Source organism: Mustela nivalis (assembly GCF_964662115.1).
Source record: "Mustela nivalis genome assembly, chromosome: X".
Classification (NCBI taxonomy): Eukaryota; Metazoa; Chordata; class Mammalia; order Carnivora; family Mustelidae; genus Mustela; species Mustela nivalis.
In genome coordinates this window covers 74,525,760-74,545,558 of record NC_139040.1, presented here as the reverse complement: position 1 = coordinate 74,545,558, position 19,799 = coordinate 74,525,760, and positions in this window count along the sequence as shown.

Genomic DNA, 19,799 nt, shown 5'->3' with positions numbered 1-19,799 from the left:
GTGGGATTATGGACATTGGGGAGGGTATGTGCTTTGGTGAGTGCTGTGAAGTGTGTAAACCTGGTGATTCACAGACCTGTATCCCTGGGGATAAAAATATATGTTTATAAAAAATAAAAAATTAAAAAAAAATAAAAAAAAATGTTCAAAAAAAAACAGGAAAAAATATACAGTGGAATAAAGACAGTCTCTTCAATAAATGGTGCTGGGAAAACTGGACAGCTATATGTAGAAGAATGAAACTCGACCATTCTCTTACACCGTACACAAAGATAAACTCAAAATGGATAAAAGACCTCAACATGAGACAGGAATCCTTCAGAATTCTAGAGGAGAACATAGGCAGTAATCTCTTTGATATCAGCCACAGCAACTTCTTTCAAGATATGTCTCCAAAGGCAAAGGAAACAAAAGCAAAAATAAATTTTTGGGACTTCATCAAAATCAAAATCTTCTGCACAGCAAAGGAAACAATCAAGAAAACAAAGAGGCAACCCACAGAATGGGAGAGGATATTTGCAAATGACAGTACAGACAAACGTTGATATCCAGGATCTATAATGAACTCCTCAAACTCAACACACACAAAACAATCATATCAAAAAATGGGCAGATGATATGAACAGACACTTCTCCAATGAAGACATGAAAATGGCTATCAGACACATGAAAAAATGTTCATCGTCACTAGCCCTCAGGGAGATTCAAATTAAAACCACATTGAGATACCAACTTACACCAGTTAGAATGGCCAAAATTAACAAGACAGGAAACAACATATGTTGGAGGGGATGTGGAGAAAGGGGAACCCTCTTACACTGTAGGTAGGAATGCAAGTTGGTGCAGCCTCTTTGGAGAACAGTGTGGAGATTCCTCAAGAAATTAAAAATAGAACTTCCCTATGACCCTGCCATTGCACTCCTGGGTATTTACCCCAAAGATACAGATGTTGTGAAAAGAAGGGCCATGTGTACCCCAATGTTTATAGCAGCAATGGACACCGTCGCCAAACTGTGGAAAGAACCAAGATGCCCTTCAATGGACGAATGGATAAGGAAGATGTGGTCCATATACACTATGGAGTATTATGCCTCCATCAGAAAGGATGAATACCCAACTTTTGTAGCAACATGGACGGGACTGGAAGAGATTATGCTGAGTGAAATAAGTGAAGCAGAGAGAGTCAATTATCATATGGTTTCACTTATTTGTGGAGCATAACAAATAGCATGGAGGACATAGGGAGTTAGGAGAAGGGAGTTGGGGTAAATTGGAAGGGGAGGTGAACCATGAGAGACTATGGACTCTGAAAAACAATCTGAGGGGTTTGAAGTGGCGGGGTGGTGGGAGGTTGGGGTACCAGGTGGTGGGTATTAGAGAGGGCATGGGTTACGTGGAGCACTGGGTGTGGTGAAAAAATAATGAATACTGTTATGATGAAAATAAATAAAAATTAAATTTAAAAAAAACTAGACATAATTCAATCACTTAAGATAAGTAGCATAAATATTTTAAGGTATTTTAGTTTACTTTTTTTGTGATGCATTATTTCATTTAAATAAAATTTGAAATTGTGAAAAAAAAGAATGTTAATAAATATTATCTAAAAGCTTTCAAAGGAAGCCTTGCTTACTCTTTACTTTAGAATCAGAGTGAGCTCTGATTCAGCATAGACTGAATCTGGTATTCTCTTAGGAATCAGGCAGGAATAAGTAAGAAACTGGTTATAGAGTGGGGTACCTGTTCTGGCGGCCTTGTAGAGAAGGCTGTCAGTTACTTAAAGATGAGGCAGGAAAAATTTCCTTAGGAAAAAATTTCATAATTCGAAGTTCTGTCTAGGGCTTGGCTTTGCAGGCCTGCCTTTTTGTTTTTGTTTTTGTTTTTGTTTTAGTTTTTCCCGTGATTTTAAAAGTCATGTTTTGGTTTTCCCTCTTTCTCTTCTTTTAAAAAAAATGAAACTAAGTTATTGACTGTTGCTTCCCAATAAGTCATTCAAATGTTTAGGATCCGATGTAACCACATATACATTTACTTTCACAATAAAAGGATCTTTATTTACCTATAGGGAGTAGAAAATTTATGCCTGACTGGGCCTAAAGTAGGTTCATGCCAAGTTGTTCACAGCATACCCTTAATACTCTCCTTCAAACACACCTTTCGGGAACCCTAGATTCCAGAAGATGCTTAGTATTTTTCACATTTTGATTTTTTAAAAGATTTTATTTATTTATTTGACAGAGATCACAAGTAGGCAGAGAGGCAGGCAGAGAGAGGAAGGGAAACAGGCTCCACACTGGCAGAGAGCCCAATTCAGGGTTTGGTCCCAGGACCTTGGGATCATGACCTGAGCCAAAGGCAGAGACTTTAACCCACTGAGCCACCGAGGCACCCCTATTTTCCACATTTTGAAAGGAAATCTTTGTTTCCTCGTTTAACATGTATAAAAACAAGTGTCTGGCTTTGGTTTTGCTGGTATTATAAAACAAAATCAATACATATAGCACAACAGCTCGATGAACATTTTATAGTCTACATGGGAAAGAAATGAGAATTTTTCATAATGTTTTCCTAATTGGAAATATAACAATTTCATTGTTCTTATTGATACACTCAAGATGTCACACTTACTCTATGGATGCTAACAAATGTCTGTATGACTTCCCTGTCATTTCCTCGTGTCACTCCCAATAAATTCCATCCACATCCAAAAGGGAAACAATCCCCTTGTTTAACTAGCTGAGTGTGATATTTACCACTTTCTATGGGAAATAAGAGAAAGAGATGTGCCTCTTGTGGACACAGGATACCTAGATGTGGACACAGGATACCTAGAAACTAGAATGTATAATAGGCCAGCCAAGAAGCTTGTCAAAAGTACTAATTTAACTCCAAGCGGGTTGGACCTACCCAGAAGGGGTAAGAGGATGTCTTTTTGAGAGGTAACACCTCATCTTTCGTAGTTTGTGCACATCTTCCTCCATCATTGTTCTCTGCTTCTTAATTTCCAAGAGGCTGTCTAGCATACTCTGCTTGGGCTGCAAACCATTATCAAAATGGTTAAAAACAACAACAACAGCAACAAAAAGAGTCTCCAACAAATGGTATTGGGAAAACTGAATAACAACATGCAAAAGAATGAAACTGATCACTTTCTTATACTTACCACACCAGAACCTCGAACACACAAAAAGAAAAAAAAAAGGAGGGTTAGTTTAGCTAGAGGAATACATTACTGATGTTTTCCTTGTGTTAAGAAAATATTAGCTTGGGGGATACATGGGTTGCTTAATTGGTTAAGCATCTGTCTTTGGCTTAGGTTGTGATCCTGGGGCCCTGGGATTGAGTCTGCCTTCTCCCTCTGCTTGCCCTTTGCTTGTTCTCTCTCTCTCTCTCTCACTCTCTCTCTCAATCTCTACCTCTCTCTCTTACTCTCTGGAAAATTAATAAATAAAACTCTTCTAAAAAAGAAAATTAAAAAATATTAGCTTGGTAGATAGGCAGATCTCAAAAGTAAGGCAATTTTGATGACATTAAAAGAACTGGCAATGGCCACGGTTGCCAAACTGTGGAAAGAACTAAGATGCCCTTCAATGGACAAATGAATAAGGAAGATGTGGTCCATATACACTATGGAGAATTATGCCTCCATCAGAAAAGATGAATACCCAACTTTTGTAGCAAGATGGATGGGACTGGAAGAGATTATGCTGAGTGAAATAAGTGAAGCAGAGAGAGTCAATTATCATATGGTTTCACTTATTTGTGGAGCATAACAAATAGCATGGAGGGCATAGGGAGTTAGGAGAAGGGAGTTGGGGTAAATTGGAAGGGGAGGTGAACCATGAGAGACTATGGACTCTGAAAAACAATCTGAGGGGTTTGAAGTGGCAGGGGGGTGGGAGGTTGGGGTACCAGGTGGTGGGTATTAGAGAGGGCATGGGTTACGTGGAGCACTGGGTGTGGTGAAAAATAATGAATACTGTTATGCTGAAAATAAATAAAAATAAATTTAAAAAAACTGGCCATGTTCAAAAAGTTAAAAATAGTACTAACCTAAAATTCAGTAATCACATTGCTAGTTATTTAGCTCCAAAATACAAAAACACTAATTCAAAGGGATACATAGACCCCTATGTTTATTGCAACATCATCTACAATAGCCAAATTATGTAAGCAGCCTAAGCATCCATTGATACATGAATGGATAAAGATAATGTGGTATCTATCTATCTATTTATCTATCTATCATCTATCTATCTATAGATCAATATATAAATATATAAATATCAATATATAAATATATAGGTAATAAATATATATAGGTATCTATCTATCATCTATCTATAAATAGATATGATAGATAGATACCTATATATATTTATTTATTGATCTCTGTCTATATATAGATATAATGGAATATTATTCAAATGCAAAAAGAATGATATTTTGTCATTGCAATGACATGGGAGTTAGAGAGCATAATGCTCAGCAAAATAAGTCAGTCAGAGAAAGACAAATACCACATGATTTCTCTCATATGGGGAAATTAAGAAAAAAGGTAAATGAGGAAAAGAAAAAAAGGGAGAGAGGAAAACCAAGAATGAGACTCACAAATAGAGAATGAACAGATGGTTACCAAAGGGGTGGTGGGAATAGGTGATGTAGATTAAGGAGTGCACTTGTGATGAGCACTGGGTGATATATGGAATTGATGAATCACTATATTGTATCCCTGAAACTAACATTATACTGCATGTCAATTATAGGAATTTTAAAAGAAATAAGAGGAAAAAAGTAAATAAATAAATAAATAGATAAATAGAAATAAAAGGCATCCAAATCAGCAAAGAAAAAGCAAAACATTCACTATTTGTGGATTACATGATGTTATATATAGAGAAAAACTGGAAGACTCCATTAAAAACTGCTAGATCTGATAAATTCAGTAATGCCACAGGATAAAGTCAGCATAAAGAAATCTGTTGTATTTCTATATACCAGTAATGGAGGAACAGAAGGAGAAATGAAGGAATTAATCCCTTTTATAACTGTACCAAAAACAATAAGATACTTAGGAATAAGTCTAATGAAATAGGTAAAAGATCTGTATTCTGACATCCTTAAAACACTCATGATAGACAAAGCTAGAACAAACAATATTTAATCTTGTATGGAACCAGAAAAGATGGCAAATAGCCAAAACAACCTTTAAAAAGAAGAACTAAGCTGGAAGCATCACAATTCTAGACTCAAGATATATTACAAAGCTGCAGGAAGAAAACAGTATGGAACTGGAATTTAAAAAAAGACACACTCCAAAAAACAATCTGAGGGTTTTGAAGGGGCAGGGGGTGGGAGGTCGGAGTACCAGGTGGTGGGTATTATAGAAGGCACGGATTGCATGGAGCACTGGGTGTGGTACAAAAACAATGAATACTGTTATGCTGAAAATAAATTAAATTTTTTTTCTTTAAGATTTTATCCATTTATTTGACAGAGAAAGAGAGAAAGAGAGAAAGAGATCACAAGTAGGCAGAGAGGCAGGCAGAGAGAGAGGGGGAAGCAGGCTCCCTGCTGAGCAGAGAGCCCGATGTGAGGCTCGATCCCAGGACCCTGAGATCATGACCCGAGCCGAAGGCAGAGGCCTTAACCCACTGAGCCACCCAGGCGCCCCTAAATTTAAAAATCTTTTAAAAAAGACACAGATCTATGGAACAGAATAGAAAACTAAGAAATAAACCCATAGCTCTATGGTCAAATAATCTTTGATGAAGCAGTAAAGAATATCCAATAGGGGGAAAAAACAGTCTCCTGCAAATGGTATTGGGAAAACTGGATAACAACATGGAAAACAATGAAATGGGATCACTTTCTTACACTACACACAGAAATAAATTCAAAATGGATGAAATACCTGAATGTGAGACCTGAAACCCCAAAAATCCTCAAAGAGAATGAAAGCAGTAACTTCTTTGACATCAGCCATAACAACTTTTTAATCTATGTATGTCTCCTGAGGCAAGGAAAAATAAACTATTGGAACATCATCAAAGTTTTGCATAGGGAAGGAAACAATAAAAAAAAAAAACTAACTCATTAACTCATAAATGGTTAATATCCAAAATATATAAAGAACTGCTAAAACTCAACACCCCAAAAATGAATAATCCAGTTAAAAAATGGGCAGGGGCACCTGGGTGTCTCAGTCGGTTAAGCATCTGTCTCCAGCTCAGGTCATGATCAAGCCCCACTTTGGGTTCCTGCTCAGCAGGGAGTTTGCCCCTCTCCCATTGCCCCCTCCCTCCACTCATACTCCCTCTCTCTCTCAAACAAAGAAAATGTTTCTAAAAAATATTTTTTAAATGGTCAGAAGACATGAACAGACATTTTACCAAAGAAGACATACAGATAGACAAGAGACACATAATAAGATACTCAAAATTACTCATTATCAGGGAAATGTAAATGTAAATGTAAACTAATAAGAGATATCATATTATACTTGTCAGAATGGCTAAAATCAAAAACACAAGAAACAATAGGTGTTGACAAGAATGTGGAGAAAGGCCAACCCTCTTGCACTTTTGGTGGGAATGCAAACTGGTGCAATCACTCTGGAAAACAGTATGGAGGTACCTCAAAAAGTTAAAAACAGAAGTAACCTATGATCCAGAAATTGCACTACTAGATATTTAACCCAAATGATACAAAAAATACCAATTAGGAGTGATACATACACCCATACTTTTAGAGCATTATCTACAAGGCCAAATTATGGAACTAGCCCAGGTTTCGACACACTGATAAATGTATAAAGAAGTAGTAGTATATACATACAATGGAATATTACTCAGCAATTAAAAAGAAATTTTGCCATTTGCAACAACATGGATGAAGTTAGAGAGCATTGCACTAAGCAAAATAAATCCATCAGAGGAAGACAAAACCCATAAGATTTCACTCATATGTGGCATTTAAGAAGCAAAACAAAGGAGGAAAGGGGGAAAAAAAGAGAGTGGGGCAAGCCAAAACATAGGTTCTTAATATAGAGAATAAGTTGATGGTTACCAGAAGGGAGGTGGGTTGGAATGGTTTGAATATGTAGTGGGTATTAAAGAGTGCCCTTGTGATGAACACTGGGTATTGTATAGGATTGTTGAATCACTATATGGTATATGAAACTAATATTATGCTGTATGTCAACTAACTGTAATTTAAATAAATACTTTAAAAATAGACTGGGCATGCTTATAATTGAAAAGTAAATTTACTACAAGGTAGGTCTATAAAGAACTCCTCAAACTCAACACAAGCAAAACAGATAATCATGTCAAAAATGGGCAGAAGACATGCTGTGCAGGAAGACATACAAATGGCTATCAGACACATGAAAAAATGTTCATTATCACTAGCCATCAGGGAGCTTCAAATCAAAACCACATTGAGATACCACCTTACACCAGTTAGAATGGCCAAAATTAACAAGACAGTAAACAACATGTGTTGGAGAAGATGTGGAGAAAGGGGAACCCTCTTAAACTGTTGGTGGGAATGCAAGTTGGTGCAGTCACTTTGGAAAACAGTGTGAAGATTCCTTAGGAAATTAAAAGAAGAGCTTCCCTATGACCCTGCAATTGCACTACTGGGTGTTTACCCCAAAGATACAGATGAAGTGAAAAGAAGGGCCATGTGTACCCCAATGTTCATAGCAGCAATGGCTACAGTCACCAAACTGTGGAAAGAACCAAGATGTCCTTCAATGGACATATGGATAAGGAAGTTGTGGTCCATATAAACTGTGGAGTATTATGTCTCCATCAGAAAGGATAAATACCCAACTTATGTAGCAACATGGACGGGACTGGAAGAGATTATGCTGAGTGAAATAAGTCAAGCAGAGAGATTCAGTTATCATAAGGTTTCACTTATTTGTGGAACATAAGGAATAACATGGAGGACATGGGGAGATGGAAAAGAGAAGGGAGTTGGGGGAAATTGGAGAGGGAGACGAACCACTGAGAGACTGTGGACTCTGAAAAACAATCTGAGGGTTTTGGAGGAATGGGGGTGGGATGTTGGGTGAGCCTGGTGGTGGGTATTATGGAGGGCACATATTGCATGGAGCAGTGGGTATGGTGTATAAACAATGAATTCTGTAACACTGAAAAGAAATTTAAAAAGTAAATAAAAAATTTTAAAAAAAATAATAAAATAAAATTTAAGAAAATAGAAAGAAAACATGAAGAAAAAAAAAGAAGGTCTGTGCTGAAAGAAACACTTTGGACTCGACCAAATTTGAGTTTCTCTTTAAAAATCAAGGGTTTTTTTGTTTTGTTTTGAGATAATTATGGATTCAAAAGCAGTTTTAACACTAGGGAGTGACATCAGCAAGATGGCAAATAGGAAGCCTAAGGGCCTTATTCCATGGAGACACTAAGTAAATAGATGGACCAAAGTAGCTTTGTGAGAACCCTAGAAACCAGGTAAGAAGCTGCAGGAACCAAATAAATGCCTAGCCAAGAAAAAGCTAAAATGGTAGAAAAATTCATAGTCCTTTTGTTCTTCCTTAATTGAGAAGAAGGAACCCAATTCTCAGTGCCTTCCTCAAAAATATAAGGAAAAAGTAAGTTTCTTGCAGTAATCTGTCTTGTTCATAGGCAGCCTGAGGGATTGGTGTCTCTCTCACCAACCTTTGGGTACTAGAATGGTGTCATAATTGTATATCCAATTGGAGGCTATTCAAGCCATTGGCGTGTGAGAGATGGAGGGGTTTTGCAGAAACACAGGTGCCTGCAGGCAAGAGATTATGGACAGAGGAATACAAAGTTACTTTCAAAGCTTCTGAGAAGCCCAGATAAGATTGCTAGGGAAATTAATACATTTAAAAATAGCTGAATTTATGGGGATTGGGAATAAAAGCACATGCACAGGCCCAGGGAAGATGCATGTCCAGAAAAAGTTGGAGTGGACCTTGGGCTATAAAATTGGGATTAATGGAGGTCTCCCCCTGTGTATAGCCAGTCCTCAAGACTGGGAAAGGTAGGTGGTTTTTAAATAGCCAAATTTCAACAAAAGATTATGAGGCATAGTGATGATGAACATGTTTCATGTGTCTGATAGCCATTTGTATGTCTTCATTGGAGAAGTGTCTGTTCGTATCTTCTGCCCATTTTTTGATATGCTTGTCTGTTTTGTGTGTGTTGAGTTTGAGGAGTTCATTATAGATCCTGGATATCAACCTTTTGTCTGTACTGTCATTTGCGAATATCTTCTCCCATTCCGTGGGTTGCCTCTTTGTTTTCTTGACTGTTTCCTTTGCTGTGCAGAAGCTTTTGATTTTTATGAAGTCCCAGAAATTCATCTTCGCTTTTGTTTCCTTTGCCTTTGGAGACATATCTTGAAAGAAGTTGCTGTGGCTGATATCGAAGAGATTACTGCCTATGTTCTCCTCTAGGATTCTGATGGATTCCTGTCTCACATTGAGGTCTTTTATCCATTTTGAGTTTATGTTTGTGTACGGTGTAAGAGAATGGTCGAGTTTTATTCTTCTACATATAGCTGCCCAGTTTTCCCAGCACCATTTATTGAAGAGACTGTCTTTTTTCCACTATATATTTTTTCCTGTTTTGTCGAAGATTAATTGACCATAGAGTTGAGGGTCCATATCTGGGCTCTCTACTCTGTTACAGTGCTCTATGTGTCTGTTTTTATGCCAGTACCATGCTGTCTTGGTGATCACAGCTTTGTAATAAAGCTTGAAATCAGGTGTTGTGATGCCCCCAGCTTTAGTTTTGTTTTTCAACATTTCCTTAGTGATTCGGGGTCTCTTCTGATTCCATACAAATTTTAGGATTATGTGCTCCAGCTCTTTGAAGAAGACCGGTGGAATTTTGATCAGAATAGCATTAAAAATATAGATTGCTCTAGGCAGTATAGACATTTTAACAATGTTTATTCTTCCGATCCAAGAGCATGGAATGGTCTTCCATCTTTTTGTGTCTTCTTCATTTTGTTTCATGAGTGTTCTGTAGTTCCTCGAGTACAGATTCTTTACCTCTTTGGTTAGGTTTATTCCCAGGTATCTTATGGTTCTTGGTGCTATAGTAAATGGAATCAATTCTCTAATTTCCTTTTCTGTATTTTCATTGTTAGTGTATAAGAAAGCCACTGATTTCTGTATATTGACTTTTTATCCAGCCATGTTGCTGAATTGCTATATCAGTTCTAGTAGTTTGGAGGTGGAGTCTTTTGGGTTTTCCATATAAGGAATCATGTCATCTGCACAGAGAGAGAGTTTGACTTCTGCCATTGCACTCCTGGGTATTTACCCCAAAGATACAGATGTCATGAAAAGAAGGGCCATCTGTACCCCAATGTTTATAGCAGCAATGGCCACCATCGCCAAGCTGTGGAAAAAACCAAGATGCCCTTCAATGGATGAATGGATAAGGAAGATGTCGTCCATATACACTATGGAGTATTAGGCCTCTATCAGAAAGGATGAATACCCAACTTTTGTAGCAACTTGGATGGGACTGGAAGAGATTATGCTGAGTGAAATAAGTCAAGCAGAGAAAGTCAATTATCATATGGTTTCACTTATTTGTGGAGCATAACAAAAAGCATGGAGGTCATGGGGAGTTAGAGAGAAGGGGGTTCGGGTAAATTGGAAGGGGAGGTGAATCATGAGAGACTATGGACTCTGAGAAACAATCTGAGGTGTTTTAAGTGGCGGGGAGGTGGGAGATCGGGGTACGAGGTGGTGGGTATTATAGAGGGCACGGATTGCATGGAGCACTGGGTGTGGTGAAAAAATAATGATACTGTTATGCTTAAAATAAATAAATAAATAAAAATTATATATAGAAAAAATATATATTATATGTTTATAAAAAATAAAAAATAAAAAAATAAAAAAACTAATGATGTACTGTCTGGTGACTAACTTAACATAACAAAAAATTATAATAATAACTAAAAGAAGCATGGTGATAATTAATATAAATAAATTTTAAATTTTTAAAGTTGCATTTAAGCCATTAAGTTGCATTTAATTAGGTCAATACACCTGGGTATTTTTGAATATGTACATGAGGAATAAAAGTTAAAACATCCAGAAAAAAAACTAATGACATACTATATGTTAGGTAATTGAGCACAATAAAATAAGATAAAAACTAGGGAGGGAGAAGACAGGAGTCTTTATCAGTGGGACCCTTGAATTTAGCAGGATAGCTATCAAACCATTGTGAACATCCATGAAATCAGCCTGAGATATAATAAGACATATCTGGATTTCTACAAGTAGAAAAGTGACTGTTTTTTTTTTTTTTTTTGCAATTTCCACTGTACAGAGTTGTGAATCTGCAGTGAAATATGGAAGATAAAAAGATGGGGGGAAGTCTCCATAAGCTGGCTCCTGGAAAGTAATGTAAAACTGAAGTACAAAATCAGAGCCCTTAGAAATCTGCTCTAGGGAGAGACAACTCTCAGTGAAGGGGGCTCGGGAAATGAAAAGACAGAATTCTAGGTAGGGCATTATGATTTCAGTTTAAGAGACCACAGAGCTAAAGAGGATTCCTGAACAGTAGAGGGCCTGAGCACTGGAGCCAGGAAGCAGGTTATGGTTAGCAAGCCCAGGAAGGGATTTTCAGCTCGGATCTCCATAAAACACAAGCCTGGCTGGTCTGTAAACACTCTTTCCTTGAACCTGGATAAATCTGGAACCTGCACCCACAACCAGGCCAAAACTCAGAGTAGTAGTGGCTGGGAAAGGGCTGTAGAGCAGAACCAAATCCTGGTTCCAGAGCTTTGGGTGCATGCACAATCTTAAAACCACTTGTGGTTTTTAGAATCACAAACAGCAGAGGCACTCCTGGGCCCCTGAGACTATGTACGAGAAAGATGCTGTGGGCACACACCATGTGAGGCTACAGTTTTCAGCAGTGCATGCTAAAGTAGAGTTTGTCCTGGAAGGTCTATCAGAGATTTTTCTCCTCTGGGCCAGAGGTTTGGCTGCAACCATTTTTGCTCTGATCCTTTGAAGAGGTTCAGAAAGCACCCAGGGAACAAAAGCCAGACATAAAATTGTTTTCCACTGAGTCCATTACTCTGATAGGGGGTAGGTTAATGCTGAACAGCTAGGATTACCTGAGAAGCAGCACATTAAACCCCTCCCCAAAAGGACAGTCTGGAAGAATAGGTGGATCACAATTCTATAGATCCTATAAAACTACAAAATCCCAACCCCAAGGAGAAAATTGTATATTGACCTCATATGTGGCCTCATGAGTTATTTTTCAGATAGAATTCTTTTCTTTTTTTTTCTTATGCCTTTTCTGTTTTTTTTTTTACTTTTATCTCATCTGAATTATATGCTTATTATATTAACTTATATTTCATAGATGCTTTTTAACCTGTATTTTATACCTATATTTTATAGATATATGCTTTATTGGAGTCTTTTTTCACTCTATTCAATTATATATACATATATGTGTGTGTGTGTGTATAACTTTTACATTCCTTGTAATTTTGGGACATAGTGTCCTCTAAAACACCGATCGAAATACAACCAGGAACAATGGAAACACCCCACTTTGTCCACAAGAGAGACTACAGACCCCCTTTTCTTCCCCCCAATTTAATTTTTTTTGAATTTTTAAATTTTATTCTTGCGTTTCCTTTTGGCTGTGTGTGTGTGTGTGTGTGTGTGTGTGTGTGTGTGTGTTGGCTTCTAATCACTCCAGATTTTGCTACAGATCATCTTGTTTAGGTCGTGGTTGAATCAGCTCATTGACTCAACCATCTCTAGACCGAATGACTAGGAGGAGGAACTCTGAACTAAGAAAAGAAAGAGACAATGTCCTCTGCCACAGAACTGATGAGTATAGATATAAACAAGATTTTCAGAGATAGTATTCAAGATAGCAATCATAAAGTCTATAGCTAGACTTGAAAAAATCATTAGTGACAATATAGAATCTCTTAGAGCAGAAATGAGATCTAATCAGTCTGAAAAAAAATGCTATGAATGAGGTGCACTCTAAGTTGGATGCTCTAGCAGTTATGGTAAAAGAGGCAGAAGATAGAGTCAGTGATCTAGAAGATAAGCCAATGGAAAGGAAGGAAGTTGATGAAAATAGAGATAGACAGCTAGCAGCACATGAAAAAAGGATTGGAGAGGTGAATTATGTCATGAGATGTTCCAATATCTGAATTATTAGGATCTCCAAGGGGGTGGAGAGAGAGGGGACTAGAAGGTATATCGGAGCAAATCATAATTGAGAACATCCCTAATCTGGGGAAGGAAACAAGCATTTGAGTCCAAGAGGCTGAGAGGACCGCTCCTAAAATCAGTAAAAATAGATCTGCACCTTCACATGTAATAGTGAGGCTTGCAAATCTTAAAGCCAAGGATGCTACCCTGAGAGCACCTAGAGGGAAGAGATTTCTTACATACAGAGGGAGGAACATCAGAATAACATCAAACTGTCCACAGAAATCTTATTCAGGGTACTAAATGAAAAGAACATGCATCCAAGAGTAGTTTACCCAAGAAGACTGTCATTCAGAATGGATGGAGACAAAAAGAGATTTCAGGACAAGCAGAAACTGAAAGAATATGAGACCACCAAGCAAACACTGTAAGAAATATTAAGGGGGACACTGTAAGTGAGGAGAGACCCTAAGAGTCATATAGACTGGAACAAAACAGGAAAAATCTACAGAAACATGGACTTTACAGGCAAGAAATGACATGAAATTCATATCTTTCAATAGCTACTCTGAAAGTAAATGGGTTCAGTGCTCCTATGAAAAGGCACAAGGTTTCAGATTGGATAAGAAAGCAGGATGCATTCATATGCTGTCTACCGTAGATGCATTTTAAACCTAAATACACCACAAGATTCAAAGTGAGGGGATGGAGAACCATTTACTGTGCTAACTGACCTCAAAAGAAAGCTGGGGTGGAATTCTTATATCAGTCAAATTAGATTTTTTTTTTAACTTTTTATTTTTTATAAACATATATTTTTATCCCCAGGGGTACAGGTCTGTGAATCACCAGGTTTACACACTTCACAGCACTCACCAAAGCACATACCCTCCCCAATGTCCATAATCCCACCCCCTTCTCCCAAACCCCCTCCCCCCAGCAACCCTCAGTTTGTTTTGTGAGATTAAGAGTCACTTATGGTTTGTCTCCCTCCCAATCCCATCTTGTTTCATTTATTCTTCTCCTACCCACTTAAGCCTCCATGTTGCATCACCACTTCCTCATATCAGGGAGATCATATGATAGTTGTCTTTCTCTGCTTGACTTATTTCGCTAAGCATGATACGCTCTAGTTCCATCCATGTTGTCGCAAATGGCAAGATTTCATTTCTTTTGATGGCTGCATAGTATTCCATTGTGTATATATACCACATCTTCTTGATCCATTCATCAGTGGATGGACATCTAGGTTCTTTCCATAGTTTGGCTATTGTGGACATTGCTGCTATAAACATTCGGGTGCATGTGCCCCTTTGGATCACTACATTTGTATCTTTAGGGTAAATACCCAATAGTGCAATTGCTGGGTCATAGGGCAGTTCTATTTTCAACATTCTGAGGAACCTCCATGCTGTTTTCCAGAGTGGCTGCACCAGCTTGCATTCCCATCAACAGTGTAGGAGGGTTCCCCTTTCTCCACATCCTCGCCAGCATCTGTCATTTCCTGACTTGTTGATTTTAGCCATTCTGACTGGTGTGAGGTGATATCTCATTGTGGTTTTGATTTGTATTTCCCTGATGCCGAGTGATATGGAGCACTTTTTCATGTGTCTGTTGGCCATCTGGATGTCTTCTTTGCAGAAATGTCTGTTCATGTCCTCTGCCCATTTGTTGATTGGATTATTTGTTCTTTGGGTGTTGAGTTTGCTAAGTTCTTTATAGATTCTGGACACTAGTCCTTTATCTGATATGTCGTTTGCAAATATCTTCTCCCATTCTGTCAGTTGTCTTTTGATTTTGTTAACTGTTTCCTTTGCTGTGCAAAAGCTTTTGATTTTGATGAAATCCCAATAGTTCATTTTTTCCCTTGCTTCCCTTGCCTTTTGCGTTGTTCCTAGGAAGATGTTGCTGCGGCAGAGGTCGAAGAGGTTGCTGCTTGTGTTCTCCTCAAGGATTTTGATGGATTCCTTTCGCACATTGAGGTCCTTCATCCATTTTGAGTCTATTTTTGTGTGTGGTGTAAGGAAATGGTCCAATTTCATTTTTCTACATGTGGCTGTCCAATTTTCCCAGCACCATTTATTGAAGAGGCTGTCTTTTTTCCATTGGACATTCTTTCCTGCTTTGTCGAAGATGAGTTGACCATAGATTTGAGGGTCTATTTCTGGGCTCTCTATTCTGTTCCATTGATCTATGGGTCTGTTTTTGTGCCAGTACCATGCTGTCTTGGTGATGACAGCTTTGTAATAGAGCTTGAAGTCCGGAATTGTGATGCCACCAACGTTGGCTTTCTTTTTCAATATCCCTTTGGCTATTCGAGGTCTTTTCTGGTTCCATATAAATTTTAGCATTATTTGTTCCATTTCTTTGAAAAAGATGGATGGTACTTTGATAGGAATTGCATTAAATGTGTAGATTGCTTTAGGTAGCATAGACATTTTCACAATATTTATTCTTCCAATCCAGGAGCATGGAACATTTTTCCATTTCTTTGTGTCTTCCTCAATTTCTTTCATGAGTACTTTATAGTTTTCTGAGTATAGATTCTGTGTCTCTTTGGTTAGGTTTATTCCTAGGTATCTTATGGTTTGGATGCAATTGTAAATGGGATTGACTCCTTAATATCTCTTTCTTCTGTCTTGCTGTTGGTGTAGAGAAATGCAACTGATTTCTGTGCATTGATTTTATATCCTGACACTTTCCTGAATTCCTGTATAAGTTCTAGCAGTTTTGGAGTGGAGTCTGTTGGGTTTTCCACATATAGTATCATATCATCTGCGAAGAGTGATAATTTGACTTCTTCTTTGCCGATTTGGATGCCTTTAATTTCCTTTTGTTGTCTGATTGCTGAGGCTAGGACCTCTAGTACTATGTTGAATAGCAGTGGTGATAATGGACATCCCTGCCGTGTTCCTGACCTTAGCGGAAAAGCTTTCAGTTTTTCTCCATTGAGAATGATATTTGCGGTGGGTTTTTCATAGATGGCTTTGATGATATTGAGGTATGTGCCCTCTATCCCTACACTTTGAAGAGCTTTGATCAGGAAGGGATGCTGTACTTTGTCAAATGCTTTTTCAGCATCTATTGAAAGTATCATATGGTTCTTGTTCTTTCTTTTATTGATGTGTTGTATCACATTGACTGATTTGCGGATGTTAAACCAACCTTGAAGCCCTGGAATAAAACCCACTTGGTCGTGGTGAATAATCTTTTTAATGTACTGTTGAATCCTATTGGCTAGTATTTTGTTGAGTATTTTCGCATCTGTGTTCATCAAGGATATCGGTCTATAGCTCTCTTTTTTGGTGGGATCCTTGTCTGGTTTTGGGATCAAGGTGATGCTGGCCTCATAAAATGAGTTTGGACGTTTTCCTTCCATTTCTATTTTTTGGAACAGTTTCAGGAGAATAGGAATTAGTTCTTCTTTAAATGTTTGGTAGAATTCCCCCGGGAAGCCATCTGGCCCTGGGCTTTTGTTTGTTTGGAGATTTTTAATGACTGTTTCAATCTCCTTACTGGTTATGGGTCTGTTCAGGCTTTCTATTTCTTCCTGGTTCAGTTGTGGTAGTTTATATGTTTCTTGGACTGCATCCATTTCTTCCAGATTGTCAAATTTATTGCCGTAGAGTTGCTCATAGTATGTTCTTATAATAGTTTGTATTTCTTTGGTGTTAGTTGTGATCTCTCCTCTTTCATTCATGATTTTATTTATTTGGGTCCTTTCTCTTTTCTTTTTGATAAGTCGGGCCAGGGGTTTATCAATTTTATTAATTCTTTCAAAGAACCAGCTCCTACTTTCGTTGATTTTTTCTATTGTTTTTTTGGTTTCTATTTCATTGATTTCTGCTCTAATCTTTATGATATCTCTTCTCCTGCTGGGCTTAGGGTTTCTTTCTTGTTCTTTCTCCAGCTCCTTTAGGTGTAGGGTTAGGTTGTGTACCTGAGACCTTTCTTGTTTCTTGAGAAAGGCTTGTACCGCTATATATTTTCCTCTCAGGACTGCCGTTATTGTGTCCCACAGCTTTTGAACCGTTGTATTTTCATTATCATTTGTTTCCATGATTTTTTTCAATTCTTCTTTAATTTCCCGGTTGACCCATTCATCCTTTAGAAGGATACTGTTTAGTCTCCATGTATTTGGGTTCTTTCCAAACTTCCTTTTGTGGTTGAGTTCTAGCTTTAGAGCATTGTGGTCTGAAAATATGCAGGGAATGATCCCAATCTTTTGATACCGGTTGAGTCCTGATTTAGGACCGAGGATGTGATCTATTCTGGAGAATGTTCCATGTGCACTAGAGAAGAATGTGTATTCTGTTGCTTTGGGATGAAATGTTCTGAATATATCTGTGATGTCCATCTGGTCCAGTGTGTCGTTTAAGGCCTTTATTTCCTTGCTGATCTTTTGCTTGGATGATCTGTCCATTTCAGTGAGGGGAGTGGTAAAGTCCCCTACTATTATTGTATTATTGTTGATGTGTTTCTTTGATTTTGTTATTAATTGGTTTATATAGTTGGCTGCTCCCACGTTGGGGGCATAGATATTTAAAATTGTTAAATCTTCTTGTTGGACAGACCCTTTGAGTATGATATAGTGTCCTTCCTCATCTCTTATTATAGTCTTTGGCTTAAAATCTAATTGATCTGATATAAGGATTGCCACTCCTGCTTTCTTCTGATGTCCATTAGCATGGTAAATTATTTTCCACCCCCTCACTTTAAATCTGGAGGTGTCTTCGGGCTTAAAATGAGTTTCTTGGAGGCAACATATAGATGGGTTTTGTTTTTTTATCCATTCTGATACCCTGTGTCTTTTGACAGGGGCATTTAGCCCATTCACATTCAGGGTAACTATTGAGAGATATGAATTTAGTGCCATTGTATTGCCTGTAAGGTGACTGTTATTGTATATGGTCTCTGTTCCTTTCTGATCTACCACTTGTAGGCTCTCTCTTTGCTTAGAGGACCCCTTTCAATATTTCCTGCAGAGCTGGTTTGGTATTTGCAAATTCTTTCAGTTGTTGTTTGTCCTGGAAGCTTTTAATCTCTCTTTCTATTTTCAATGATAGCCTAGCTGGATACAGTATTCTAGGCTGCATGTTTTTGTCGTTTAGTGCTCTAAAAATATCATGCCAGCTCTTTCTGGCCTGCCAGGTCTCTGTGGATAAGTCAGCTGCCAATCTAATATTTTTACCATTGTATATTACAGACTTCTTTTCCCGGGCTGCTTTCAGGATTTTCTCTTTGTCACTGAGACTTGTAAATTTTACTATTCGGTGACGGGGTGTGGGCCTATTCTTATTGATTTTGAGGGGCGTTCTCTGAACCTCCTGAATTTTGATGCTCGTTCCCTTTGCCATATTGGGGAAATTCTCCCCAATAATTCTCTCCAGTATACCTTCTGCTCCCCTCTCTCTTTCTTCTTCTTCTGGAATCCCAATTATTCTAATGTTGTTTCGTCTTATGGTGTCACTTATCTCTCGAATTCTCCCCTCGTGGTCCAGTAGCTGTTTGTCCCTCTTTTGCTCAGCTTCTTTATTCTCTGTCATTTGGTCTTCTATATCACTAATTCTTTCTTCTGCCTCATTTATCCTAGCAGTTAGAGCCTCCATTTTTGATTGCACCTCATTAATACCTTTTTTGATTTCAACTTGGTTAGATTTTAAATGAAAGACCATAGTAAGAGATGTAGAGGGATACTTTATCATACCTAAAAGTTCTTTTCAACAAGAAGATCTAACAATTATAAATATATGCACCCCAAACATGGGAGCAGACAGTTATGTAAACAAATTAATAACCAAAATAAGGAAACATACAGATAGTAGTAAGATAATAATAGGAGACCTCAACACAACACTCACAGCAATGGACAGATCAACTAAGCCGAAGAGCAATAAAGAAATAAGAGCTGTGAATGACATCTTGGACCAGACAGACTTTGTAGATACATATAGAACATTTCATCCTAAAACAACAGAATACTCATTTTCTTGAATGCACATGGAACTTTTTCCGTAATAGACCACATACTGCATTACAAATCAGGTGTCAACCAATACCAAAAGACTGAGATTGATTGTTGCATATTTTCAGACCACAGTCCTGTGAAACTGGAACTCAACCAGAAGAAGAAGTTTGGAAGGAATTCAAACACCTGGAAGTTAAAAAGCATCCTGCTAAAGAATGATTGGCTCAACCAAGAAATCTAAGAAGAATTTAAGTTACTGAAACTCATGAGAATGAAAACACATTCTTTCAAAACCTATGGGATACTGCAAAGGCAGTCCAAATAGGAAAATACATAGCCATCCAAGCCTCATTCAAAAAAGCAGGAAAATCCAAAATGAACAAGCTAAACTTACACCTAAAGAACCAGAAGACAGAACAGCATAAAAGGTCTAAACCAAGCAGAAGAGAAATAATAAAGTTTAGAGCAGAAAACAATGAAATAGAAACCAGAAAAACAGTAGAACAGATCAACAAAAGTAGAAGTTAGGTCTTTGAAAGAATTAATAAGATTGATGAATATATGGCCAGACTTAACCAAAAGAAAAGGGAAAGGACCCAAATTAGTAAACTC